The sequence below is a fragment of the Wyeomyia smithii genome, chromosome 3 (assembly GCF_029784165.1).
Source record: "Wyeomyia smithii strain HCP4-BCI-WySm-NY-G18 chromosome 3, ASM2978416v1, whole genome shotgun sequence".
Taxonomy (NCBI): Eukaryota; Metazoa; Arthropoda; class Insecta; order Diptera; family Culicidae; genus Wyeomyia; species Wyeomyia smithii.
Window position 1 is genome coordinate 231,376,871 of NC_073696.1, and position 13,209 is coordinate 231,390,079.

A 13,209-nucleotide genomic window follows, 5' to 3' on the forward strand; every position below is an offset into this window, starting at 1 on the left:
GACTTTTGGGGGGATGAATCAAAAATAAAATTCTTCTTAATTATTCGAAAACAACAAATCATTTATGAAAAATGAATATAAAACTTTTTTTTCTCTGATTCGATTATATATAAAATTCGATTATAAAAAGTGAAAAAAATCGGAGACTATATATAATCGAGTCCAACCTGTATATCAATCGCAATCAGCATTTCAACGAGGCTTGACCGTTTTCAATAATACAGTTGTCTGCATAATTAAAGCTTGACAATTCTCAAGGCTTCATTATAGTGTCGTGTAATAACAATAGATGCTGCACTCAGATACGCAACATTTCATTACGCTGCTGTTGGGTGGTTGTGCATATTGCTGGTGAAACGAAAAGTCAGATCGACCTGAGACATGGAGGTAAAATCGAATTTACATCCGTCTTTGTAAAGGCATCCCGACTGGTAGCCGCTACAGCTACCGCTGCTGGTTCCCGATGCCGCTACTGCTATCCGCTGCCGCTTCTGCTGCTACCCGCTGCTACTAAGTTGGGACCGTACTGGTTGTCAAATCATTGGTTTGAGACTGGAGCTTAAATAGTCCATAAGAGTTTATTTCCTGTTAAGAGCAAAGCCTTGGTGCTACATTCCGATTCGGAACTTTACTTCCTGTTTATTTATACACAGGCTTCGCATTAAAACATAATTTTTATAATTAAATGAACTTGTTTATATATCTTTCGTTTTTCTAAACTGATGATATTCTCGATATCGTATTGAATAAATGTAAGGTTTTAAACACAGATTTGTGGTATTCGCTTTTACCCAAAGCAGTTTTTCTTTCAGTTATATTTTTAAGCATCACAAGGAGGATGAAAAAAGAAAATAAAAATCGACATTATTCGATCAGTTTTTTACGGATTTCCTCGTTTTCCCAACAATCAATTGGAAAATTAGCGTAGTGACTTCCGGCTCCTGGAAACACTCAAATGGCCATTCAATATGAGTGTTTTCGGAATCAAACTGGTGCTCAGAGACCGAAAATCGACTCCAGACTTCATTTTAAAATCCAACATGGCAAAGAGGTCGAAAATCAGCGCAAGATGCCATTTTGAAGTCCATAGTGGCTCATCGTGTAACGCATCAGATGCGGGAGAAATACTGGGAGGCAAGAGCTGCCGAAAAGAGGCTTCATCGCCGTAAGAAACGTGAGCACTACGATCGCGTCCTCGCGTAGGCGGAGAATTGCTTCACCAGACACGACACGAGGAGCTTCTACAGAACGATCAACGGAATTAGGAACCGGACTGTGCCTTTACCTGCCATTTGCAATGACAGGGAGGGGAACCTGATTACCGATAAATCGCAGGTGGCCAGGCGTTGGAAGCAACATTTTGAAGTGGTGTTGAACGGCGAGAAAGGTAGGAGATTCGTCGAAGGGAACAGGATAGAAACTGGGGAGAACGGACAAGCTGTGGACTCACCAACATTGGACGAGGTGAAGAATGCTTGCAAAAAGCTAAAGAACCACAAAGCCGCTGGGAAGAACGGCTTACCGGCCGAACTTTTCAAAGTTGGGAGCGAGCGGCTGTGTAGTGCAATTCACCAGATTATCCTAAGGGTATAGTCTGAGGAACAACTACCTACAGACTGGTTGGCAGGACTCATATGCCCTATCTACAAGAAGGGACATAGGCTCGACTGTAGTAATTATAGAGGCATAACCCTCTTCAATTCCGCTTACAAAATTCTCTCCCGTATCCTGTTCCAGCGACTGAGACCGTTGCAGGAAGCCTTTGTTGGAGAATACCAATGCGGTTTTCGAGTGGGGTGATCTACAACGGACCAGATGTTCACCTTGAGACAGGTTCTCGACAAGTTTCGAGAACGCAACTTGCAGACGCATCATCTGTTCATAGACTTTAAGGCGGCGTACGACACAGTGAAACGCAACGAGCTCAGGCGAATAATGCTCGAACATGGTTTCCCATTAAAACTAATTAAACTGTTACGTGCGACGCTTGACGGTTTCACATCATGCGTCAGGACAGCGGGCGAATTTTCAGATGCGTTTGTGACGTTGGATGGTCTGAAGCAAGGTGACGGGCTCTCGAACTTGCTGTTCAACATAGCTTTGGAAGGTGCAATACGAAGGGCAGGTGTGCAAAAGAGCGGCACCATCATCACTAAGTCTCACATGCTTCTGGGCTTTGCGGACGACATTGATATCATTGGTGTTAACCGTAGAGCAGTTGAGGAGGCCTTTGCGGCTCCCAAAAGGCAAGCTGCGAGAATTGGACTCACCAGAACACTGCCAAAACGAAGTACATGGTGGCTGGCAGAGAGCGTGGTAGTTCTCCGGGTGTTGGTGCTGCGGTGGAGATGGAAGTGGTCGAAGTGGTCGACGAATTTGTTTATCTTGGTACTCCCGTTACATGTGACAACGAGGTGAGCCGCGAGGTGAAAAGGCGGATTGCGGCGGCTTATTACGGATTGCGTAGCCAGCTTAGGTCCCGTAGCCTACAGATCCGTACGAAATTTGCGCTCTATAGGACTCTGATCCTCCCGGTGGCGCTCTACGGACATGAATCGTGGACGTGGAAGAAGGCCGATCGACGAGCGTAGAATCCTGCGATCAATACTCGGAGGAAAACTAGGGAACGGGGTGTGGCGCAGGCGCATGAATCACGAGCTGTACGAAGTATACAAACACGCTGATATTGTCAAGCTGATGAAACACGGCCAGTTACAGTGGGCTGGCCATGTAGCACGGATGGCGGATGAGCGATCGGCAAAGATAATATTTAGTGAAGAATCGGATAGAGGCCGACGACTTCGAGGCAGACCGCGCACGCGCTGGATGTGTGCTGTCGACGAGGATGCCAGAGCAGCGGGTGTAAGGGGAGACTGGAGAGTAGCAGCCCAAGACCGAGTTTTGTGGAGACGTATTCTGGATTCGGCATAGGATCTTAATGATGTGTCGCCATAAAAGTAAAGTAAGTGAGTGGCAACTTCCGATTGCTAGAAAACAACGAATAATGACCAAATACCACCTTATATGGGTATTTTCCGAACCGGGATGATATTCATAGGCCGTAAATCGATCCCAGATGCTATTTTGAGTTTTGAGTTATTCTCCTCAATATGTGGAAGGAGCAGAGTGAATATCCACCGTTCACTTTTTAACAGCATGAACTGCGTACAGCAATTTTTTTTACCAAACTTCTTCATTCTGCTTTGTGCTGTGTTTTTACCGTTCGCAGTAAAATATTACATTCGCTGCTTATACCACAGCTGAGCGAAACAAGAGTGGTGAATCACTCTAATGAGAATACACAGAAGTACATTGCGGTGATCACTGCTGAGATAAATCCGATAGCATTCGAAGAGAAAACATGCGTGACGGGTAGAGTTGGTCGTGTCTGATGTTTTTCAAACCCGTACCCGATTTTTTTGGTTGAAACATTTTTTTGGTTGAAACACGAACCCGACCCGAACCCGAAAATTTCATTTCTAGGAAACCCGAACCTGTGATTTTATAAATTTCATAGTCGGGTTTTCAACTCCAAACCCGACTTGAGCCCAACATTTTCAAGCCCGAACCCGACACGTTCAAAAATTTTCAAACCTGAATCCGACGGGTACGGATAAAACCCGACCCGTACCCGTCGGATTCGGGTTTGAAAATTTTTGAACGTGTCGGATTCAGGTTTAAAATCGGGTTTAAAAATCCGGAACCCCGACCATCTTTAATGACAGGCGGCTAAATTTTTGTTTCAGTTTTGAGATACAAAGCAAACAATGCAATCTACCTTCCTACCTAGATTTTCCCCTCATTCGATATATGCTTAAGAGACACACAGTTAAAACGGTGAGTGAGCTCTGTTGTGCAGTTATCGAGCCATTGAGCGTATTATCCTTTCGTGTGAGAAAGACCACACCAGTTTATTATCCACTACGGTGTTTTTTCACAAGCTACTCAGATACACACGGTTCGCTGCTTCCTTCAAGCAAATCGCTTTACCCACCAGCGTGAGAGCAGTTGGTTTCATTGTGATAGATATTCTCCTACACACTAGTGATTCGCTGATGAAAAATGACAAACTTGGTGGTACGTCAACCTTACGGTCGTGGTTTGCACACAACCCTTCTGATCCTTTTTACATGATTTCGCCTGTTTATCAACATGAAGCCATGTATCGTTTTTCACTAACGTAAACAACAAAAAGGACGTATTCCTAATTCTTTGTCAGTTTTGAAATTTCGCCTTTAACAAACATCGCGTTTTTTAATAGTTAGAAAAGAGATACAATATTTTCTCGAAGTTTAAAGGTAGATAGTTGCTCACTTTATACGTTTTCGGTAAAATCTTTATTTGTTTGCAATTTGTTAGATTCGTCCTTATCACGAAGTATTCCGGATATATTCGTGATGACTTTTGATGCTTTGTATTTTGATTTTGATTTTTTGGGGGGGTCTGAAATCTAGATTTTTAGCGTTACGTAATTTCTGTACGACGCCTTACTTGAAAACTGGAAAACGCATATTTTCTAACTAAATCAATTTACTAATTAATCCATAGAATGGATTTCTTAGTCTACTTTCGATTTCTCTTAAAGTAGAAACCATGATGAATAAATACATGGTGTAACGGTTTGATCAAAAACTAGACGCGCGGTGAGGTAGCTTTTTTGCACTGGAGGGGTGGAGATGAAACATCGCTAAGTGACAGCTAGCAATTTTTCGAATAACAACAGTGCATTTGTTTTCGATGTCTCTTCAGTTGAATGAAATGTTTGTGGGCTATTTTAGATTGTTTTTTCAGTTAAAGGGAGTGAAAGAATGTTGCCGAGAATCTACACGCTAGATTTTTTAGATTCTAGAGCATACGGTCAAACAGTTTACCAAGAAACAGTATGGTCAACTATTGCGGTTATATTACTGTTTGGTAGGTACTGAGTAATTATTATTCCTTCACGTTGTAGATTTTTAGTAAGTTAGCCAAGCTACCGGATCAGAACGTTTCCTCGTTATCAGCGAAATCTACCAAGCTACAGAATAGTTCGAAAAATATGGAAATGGTGAATGTGGCTCATGATGACATTTGAGACTAAAAAATGTTTCCCGAGTTTCTAGCCACAGCTATCTTTCTTTCAACTGTTTTAGTGATGGTACTGTTCATGAAAACCTATCGATGGCCTCACCGGAAACCTCTTGGAGTCTTGCTTGCTAAATGTGCCTTTAACCATGAACATTTGTTTTATCCAATTTGCATCTCTTGTGATTTGGTTTACAGCAAAATAAAAAAAGAAAAAATAAACTTCGTAGTATTGAATACTTTATTAAATAACACGGGTTTATCTGTACTAATTTTGGAAAGAAAACACTTTCCGATTCGGCCAAGTTGAGGTTTTGCGTAACATTTTTGTCGCAGGTTTTGCATAGGATGCAAATCTCAGCAATGATTTGGTACGAGTTCGTAAACATCGGCTGCGTCGAACTGTGTTTCTGGACCGTATAAAATGTTCTTCATTGGTACGACATCATCCTTCAAAGTGAGATGAACCGAATAATTGCCTCGGTTTTCGTTCCGGTAAGCATTGGTTTGAACTTCTGCGCAGGCTTCAAATGACTATGATTCGGCGCACTATTACTAACGGAATCCAGTACAAACTAAGCAGGAATATGTGTGTGTGATAGAATTCGAATTTGCACGATAAACTCAAGCTTTACTAAATATAATCGAACGCAAACTAAATATCTCCGGTTGCAAGACAGAATTTCCGACAACTCTAGAATATTACTTGCCATGATAGGTATCTTATTATTAATCTTCGGTAAATTATATAATAATTTCAGTCCACCTTTTAGTGTTTTAAAATCACAATTTATAAAATTTACTACAGCTGAAGATCTGAGACTAAAGATCAGTTATTATTTGTAAACAAATCGATACCATGTCAACTGATTTTTCAACATGGCTGACTATGCGTTTTGGCATACCGTTACACCATGTATCTATACATCATGGTAGAAACCTCAAAAACTTACTCAAAAGCTATAATTTGATATAGTCGGGCATCTACACTCAAAAACTCATTTTTTTTAATCACCTACCTACTTCAGAAAATAAATTTTACGCATTGCTCTATACGGCTACAAATAGATCCGTTCAGCAGGCAACCAAAGTTTTTTGATCATTAGCGAACCAGTTTTTATAATAATCACTCAACAATATAATTCACAACACTAAAACTGTTTGCACTGCATTGAAGATAATTAAAAGTTTCCAAAACAGGTTCTGTTAATACGATATAATCATACTGAAAATGTTGAATTATTCCGACATAATTGACATAAAACTACACTGCCGGTACCCGCATAACTGTCCCATACTGATTTTGGTCACTTTTGAGTTATCATCGGGAATCGACTTACTTGTTATCATATTTTCTGGAAAAAATTAAAATAGATACTATTGTATGGTATGGGACTTTGGGCATTCTGTGATGTACTTATTTGCTTGCTTCTAGGTGATTTCCAAAATTGATTGTACAATTTTCAAAACTTCATATCCTGGATTTTGAACTCTTGAAAGCGTTTACTAGCGATGTGATCGGTAGTTTAACAAGATAAAAAAATAATTCAAACGAGAAAGATTACAAAACCGGATCGCTGTTAAAGTACCACATTTCCTTGATAAGGGTTCGAGAGCATGCAGCGGCAACTGCAATAAATGTCTTTATCAAAAATTTTATGAAATATTTTTGCGTTTTAAGGACCCAACTTAGAACTTCATTTCTATTCACAACTCGGCACATTGTTGTCGCAAGTTATACCACTCTGCTTGTGTGCCACGGACAGTCATTTATCAGCATCGACATACCAGGGATGGGGAAACCAACGAAAACACCTCCCTTACGGGTTAAACCGCTTCGGCCGAGTTCGACATGTTCATAATTTAGAATCCGATCTGGAATCTCTGAATAATTAATTGCTAATTTTTAGCTATATGCCAAATAACATTTAGTCTGGGACCAGATCGGTGACTCCGATTTGGGGGTTTGCGCCGATGAAGGAAAAATAAAAACATCTTTAATTCGCGCTCGAAGACCCGAAGAGCCTTCGTCTCGTGCCACCAGGCAACCTTTCATTTGTAACCGAGCAGTCCGATGGAAACATGAATCAAAAGTCAGAACATTTGACTAAATTTATCGTTCTCATTACGGCTACAAATAAGGCGCATCCATAAATAAATAGCAATCATATTTTTCTGACATTCTACCGGTCGCAGGCGGCGGTGTTTTGCCTACCCCTCAGTCGCGTAACTCCACAGCCTGTTTCGTGTGACCCACCTCAACCGAACGTTGATAGTTGTGTGATATGTTTCTCAGTTGTCCGGGCAACGGCTTTGCTAATGAACGACGGCTGCAGCGGTGGCGGTCGGCGGCTAACCACGGCCAAGTGGCGGTTCCACAGCCATCGTCAGCCTACTACTTCTGTCGCAACTACTATTCGTCAGTTTGTGGGAAGTTCTTCGCCCAGCCCAGCAGTAAACCCGTAATAAATTCTCTTGAAGGCCAAACTCAGTAAGTGTGTTATGTTTACATAAATTAACATATAATTCAATTTACATATTTTACATTGCTTTTGCTGCGTTTGGTGGATTCTTTGTTGCCTCGCGGGGAAATTTTCTGCCGATGCGCAATCCGTACGCAACCGGCTGTGCGCTTCCCCTGTACGATGCGGCGGCGCAGATTCGGCTTGGCTTGAGTCGGTAAGTAAGCGAGTTGTTAGTTTCCACCCAATAATTCTTTCGGTTTCTTTTTTTTTTGTTGGTTAGTCTGCCCGAAATTATCCGTTTTTTGTTGTTGAATAAATAATTTTAATGTATGTTAGGCAACTTCTTCCCGCTTGTACTTCGTAAGTTTCGGTTTTGTTTTTGGTTCGCTGCGGCCAAGAATTATTACCTATGGTTTGCGGAAAATATTTCATATTTGTTGCTGGCTTCTTCCCAGGAGAATTCGCAATTATTTTGCCATTTCGGGCGGATTCGTTTGGGTTGTTTTTCACGTTTTGTGCTTGTACTTTTGGATGACCAAATTTTTTAAAAATGAAAACGATTTAAAGCTTCTTCAAGAGACGATTAACCAGTCAGCATCGAGGCAATGGCCTCGTAAGAAATCGCTCGAACTGCGCCTCGCGGGGGACTGAGCGCGATCGTAAACAGAAGCTTGAGTCCTATTACCGCGCAGTGAGACGGGTTGATGTCCTGCGGCCAAATTATTCTTTGTTTTGTAAAGATTTTTGCACAGGTTTTGCTGTTGCATGATGGCATTGTTTGTATTTTCCTATAGCGCCCAAAAGGGCTGGAAATAATATGGTTCAGATATAGTTGCTTTTGAAGTCAACTCCATTGCAATCGGCTAATTGTCATAGCGGAAAAAAAATCTTACATATTTCACATGCATAATAATTCAATTCCTTTCCCGCGTTTTAATTCATTATTAATTGTGCAAAACAATTGCAGGGCGATACCTTATTCCGATTTTTTTTATGAATTGTTTGTCTAATCTGTCTTCTATGCATATTTTTTTTATTATTTCTATCTTAATAATAATGTCTTAATAATGTCTGTTTGAATTGCGTCTGCCTAATCTGGCTGTTAATTAGTATAGTTAGTCAGTCTTTCTTAGCCTTAGCCCGTTTTAAAAATTTGTATCTATTTGTCTAATTGGCCTGTCTGGGTTACTTCTCCGTCTGGTTATCTTTAGCCTGGACTCTCGGTCTATTATGTCTGTCTATCTAATCAGACTCTCTGTCCAATCTGTCTGTCTAACATATCAATTCATCCAATCCGCTATCTGTCTAATAAGGTTGTCGGTCTAATCTCACTTTTCTTTCTATCTATTTATCCGTCTAACTTGTTTTTATTTTATTCTGTCTGGCTGTTTAATGTATCTTATTGACTCTAAGTGTTCATGTGGCGCGTAGAAACATTCGCGTAAAAACCGACATTCACGAATTAAGGTAATACGGTTTTACCCTAATTCGTGAATGTCGGTATTTACTAAAACCAGGAAAGAATCACAGGGTGCTGCAATCGAAGTGCCACATTGAAACAAACAGATAAATTAGTCAAAACAAAAACATTTTATTTCAAAATCATTCAATTTCACTTAAAAACATGTCGCTTTTTAAAAAAATTCACTGCTCTAGTTAAACTTGTTCGCCCTTGAGCTTAACCGGTTTATGTTCGGCTAGGTACTCGGATATATTTTCAGACTTTATTACTGTAAGAAACTAGGACTACCTTAACTCAGCCAGCTAAAACTTATAGAATGCTCCTTACTAGTGGGAATAAACCATTTTCATTCATTAGACTGCTTACAGCAGCGGAGAGCGGGATGGTGATCGAAGGGGGGGTCCAATTTTGAGTTTTTTTTCTGATGGTATTTATTCAAATTCATTAAGCAGACAGTATGTGAAGTAAGGAGAGCGAAAAATAAGCGAACTGGAAATACGATACAGATTTGGAAAAATATACCGCATCCCGACGGGACTTGAACCCGCAATAAAGATATATTATCTGTTGGTATGATAAACCCCAGCGAAAAAAGCCATCCAATCCATTCTCTGTAAAAGGAGTAAGATCTCTCTTGCTCTTTCTGCTGCTGAGTATTTCCGAACCTTTCCTTTGTGGTTCACTTTTGCGGTGCATAAGTTCGTGAATGTGATCTGCCCTTCTACTTTTCGTCGAATACCTTCCATCAGTTTCTGCACAGTGGCAACATCAACCGTATCGGCCATTTTTTTTCCACCACTTCGCTATATTAGATGATGTTTAACCCAATATCTTTTGATGAGACGAACCTGTGGGCAGTTTGGTGGGTTAATCCTTTTTTCGATACTTACCTTGACAGTCAGCTCCAGGCCGAAGTGTCTCTTGCTGTTCGAAGAAGTCGTCTCCATTCAATTTGGCCCATGGCTGCAGCTCGCCAGCCATGTCGTCTGCGGAGGCCCCGCAGGTCGTCTTACACTGGATCGAGTCACCTTGCTGGCTGTGCGCACCGTCGCCTCGTTCAAGTCGGGTCGTTATCAAGAACCATTTTCACCGGGTTGTCGTCCGACATCCTAACGACATGCCTAGCACACCGTAGTTTTTCGATTTTCGCCGTTTTAACGATGAGTGGTTCTCCCAGCAGCTGATGCAACTCGTGGTTTATCCGTGCCATGATCCATCTCCCATTTGCACTTCACCACAGATGGTTCGCAGCACCTTCCGTTCGGAAACTCCAAGGGCGCGTTGGTCCTCTACGAGCATGCTCCAGGTTTCGTGGTCGTAGAGGACTACCGGTCTGATCAGTGTTTTGTAGATGGTTAACTTCGTGCGGCGGCGGATTTTATTCGAGCGGAGCGTCCTTCGTAGTCCAAAGTAGGCACGATTTTCTTCCATAATGCGTCGACAAATTTCTCTGCTGGTGTCGTTGTCAGTAGTCACCAGTAAGCCCAGATACACGAACTCGTCTACCACCTCGATTTCATCACCGCTAATATGAATTCGTGGTGGGAGGGTTATACTGTCTTCTCTGGAACCTCTTTCTCTCATGTATTTAGTCTTCGATGCGTTTATGGCCAGTCCAATTCGTCTGGCTTGAGCCTTCAGTCTGATGTACGTCTCTGTCATCTTCTCAGGGGTTTGTGCTACAATATCGATGTCATCGGCGAAGCCAAAGAGCTGAACAGACCGTATTAATATCGTGCCACTCGTATCGATACCAGCCCTATGTATCACACCTTCAAAAGCGATGTTGAATAGCAGGCACGATAATCCATCACCTTGCCGTAACCCTCTTTCAGATTCGAAGGGACTCGAGAGTGTTCCCGAAACTCGAACTACGCACATCACCCGATCCATCGGCGACTTGACCTTATGAACTTATAAACTTGTCCATTTATGGTTGCTTCAGTGATGAAAACTTTTGTGTGGTTTGCCAAATCATCAACTTGCGGACAAACTTATCCACGAAAACAAATTTGAACCTACCTGAAGCATTCTCCTTACGGTTAGCAAGGTAAAATTTTCGACCCGGGATTTGTCCAAAGTCCATTTTGACGTATGTTTCATCGTACATCAAAATGCAGCCATTGTACTCTGTCAGGACTTGCTCGTATAGCTTTTAGCTCGAATTTTGGCAACCAGGTTCTGTTTCAGCGTCCTATTGAGTTGTTTGCTGGCATGATATGTCAGCAATTCGGTGAACTGTACTATGTGCTGCATTGAACCTATTCGCTAAATCCCGGAGAGAGGCCCCAGGATTATTCCGGAGTGCCCTGATGACCTCCGCTCGTAGTTTCCGCTCTCATGTCCCACTTCAACGTTTGGTTTGTTTAGCGCGATCCACCGTCAAAGTGTCGTAGTAACGTTTGAGCATAGTATTCACAGTCAATTTCGGTGCTTTGAGAGCCTTGGCGATCATTTTTCCATTTTTTGACCATGTTGGGTTTTCAACGTAGGCGTGCACAATTTTTTCTAGTCCCTTGCGTTCCATTTTGGAAAACTTTTCAACGCGTGTACCAATCCGGACGAAATTTTCGTAGTCAAACCTTCCAGATCAAACGCTATCATTAGTTTCTCAGTACGACAACTAGTGGTGCTGCTGTAAATAAAAAGAAACGACCAAATACTAAATAAATAAAACATGCTTGTAAAACATGCTTATAGCCAAATAGGGCCCCACTGGAACTTGCTTTAGAGCGACCATTTCAAGGGCAGCTCGACAGATGGACTCAGATTAATGGAGGTAGATAATTGAAGTCAACTTCTGGATACGGATTTACGGGAACCATTCAGGGACCAACGGCTCTTTAGCTCTCGTATACTAAAAGAGACAAAATTTCTAAACTTTTGACTGATCAAAATCTAAAATCAGTCAGGAATTGAAAAAGTTAAAAGTATTTAATATTGGTGGATACCCGGGTATCCTGCCGAACACTTACGAGTGCCGAAATTCTCGAATACATTACGATTGACCGTTCGCCGCCAACGATCAGGAAACGCATCTCGAAAGGTCCGCGGGTACTCTTGTGGTATTTTATTCCAGTCTGCCACAAGATCTAACTTCAGGACTTCCACACCTTCAGATTTTTAAAGCAGACTTCAGCCTCTAATATATCCCACACGGCGAAGTCCATAGGTTTCAGGTCCGATGATTTCACCGGTCATTCCGAGCTCGAAAAAAAACCCTGGAAAAGGTTCCGCAATCACGAGTAGGGTTTCCTTCGCTTTGTGAACCGGTACTCTTGGTACCAACTTTACAAATGGTGGCCGTAAGCTCGACTTTGATCAAATACGTTGCGATTCATTGTAAAACTAGTGACACTAAACCGAGGGTTACACTTAAAGCGCCGATGATCATCATCATGGTAAATGTCAACACAGTAGCTCCACGTTCCTCTTCGTATCTTTTTTGTTACTTACGGTCTTCAGGTATCTTTTGACTGTACGTCAGGTTTGTTATTCTGCTCAATATGTGGAAAAATCAGAGTGAATATTCACCGCTCACTTCTTGCCCAACATGAGCGCTGCGTATAGCAATCTTTGCACCAAATATCTTCATTTTGTTATGTGCTGTGTTTCTGCCGCTCGCATGAAAATAATACACTTACTGCTTCCACCACATCCAGTCTTGGCATACTTATCGTGTGTAACAAAGAGGCTCATAGAATTTGCACAAAACACTGAAGCATGTTGAAAAAAACGGATGAGTTGATTATTTTTTTCGCGCGCTAAAAACAAATACCCACTGTATAAAGAAAGCAAAATACGCAACATCAGAAAGCTTGTATTGTAAAAAGTAAGCGCATAAAGCTCCCGTAGAGGGGCTTTCTCGATTGCAATTGATAAGAGTTAGTCGAGCTTCGTAGCCGCAAGGTTACAGAGTCCGCTTTGACAAACGAATGGTGATAGGTTCGAATCTTAGTAGAACCAAACCATTCGTTCGCAAAAAGGACTTTGTATGGGTTTATTCTCAGGCTCTTCCACACAAAATCTTCTCTCCAGATTTAATAACCTCTCGTCTAAAGCTTCGATAATATCATAAACTATAGCACGTTATATGCTTTTAGAGTGATAGCTTGCAGGAGGATATGATAGAATCGATAAGGAAGAAAGTTGGTTACTAAATCTGAATGAGAAGACAAAAAGTACTATAACTTCCCTCCAGACTTAATAACCACTGAT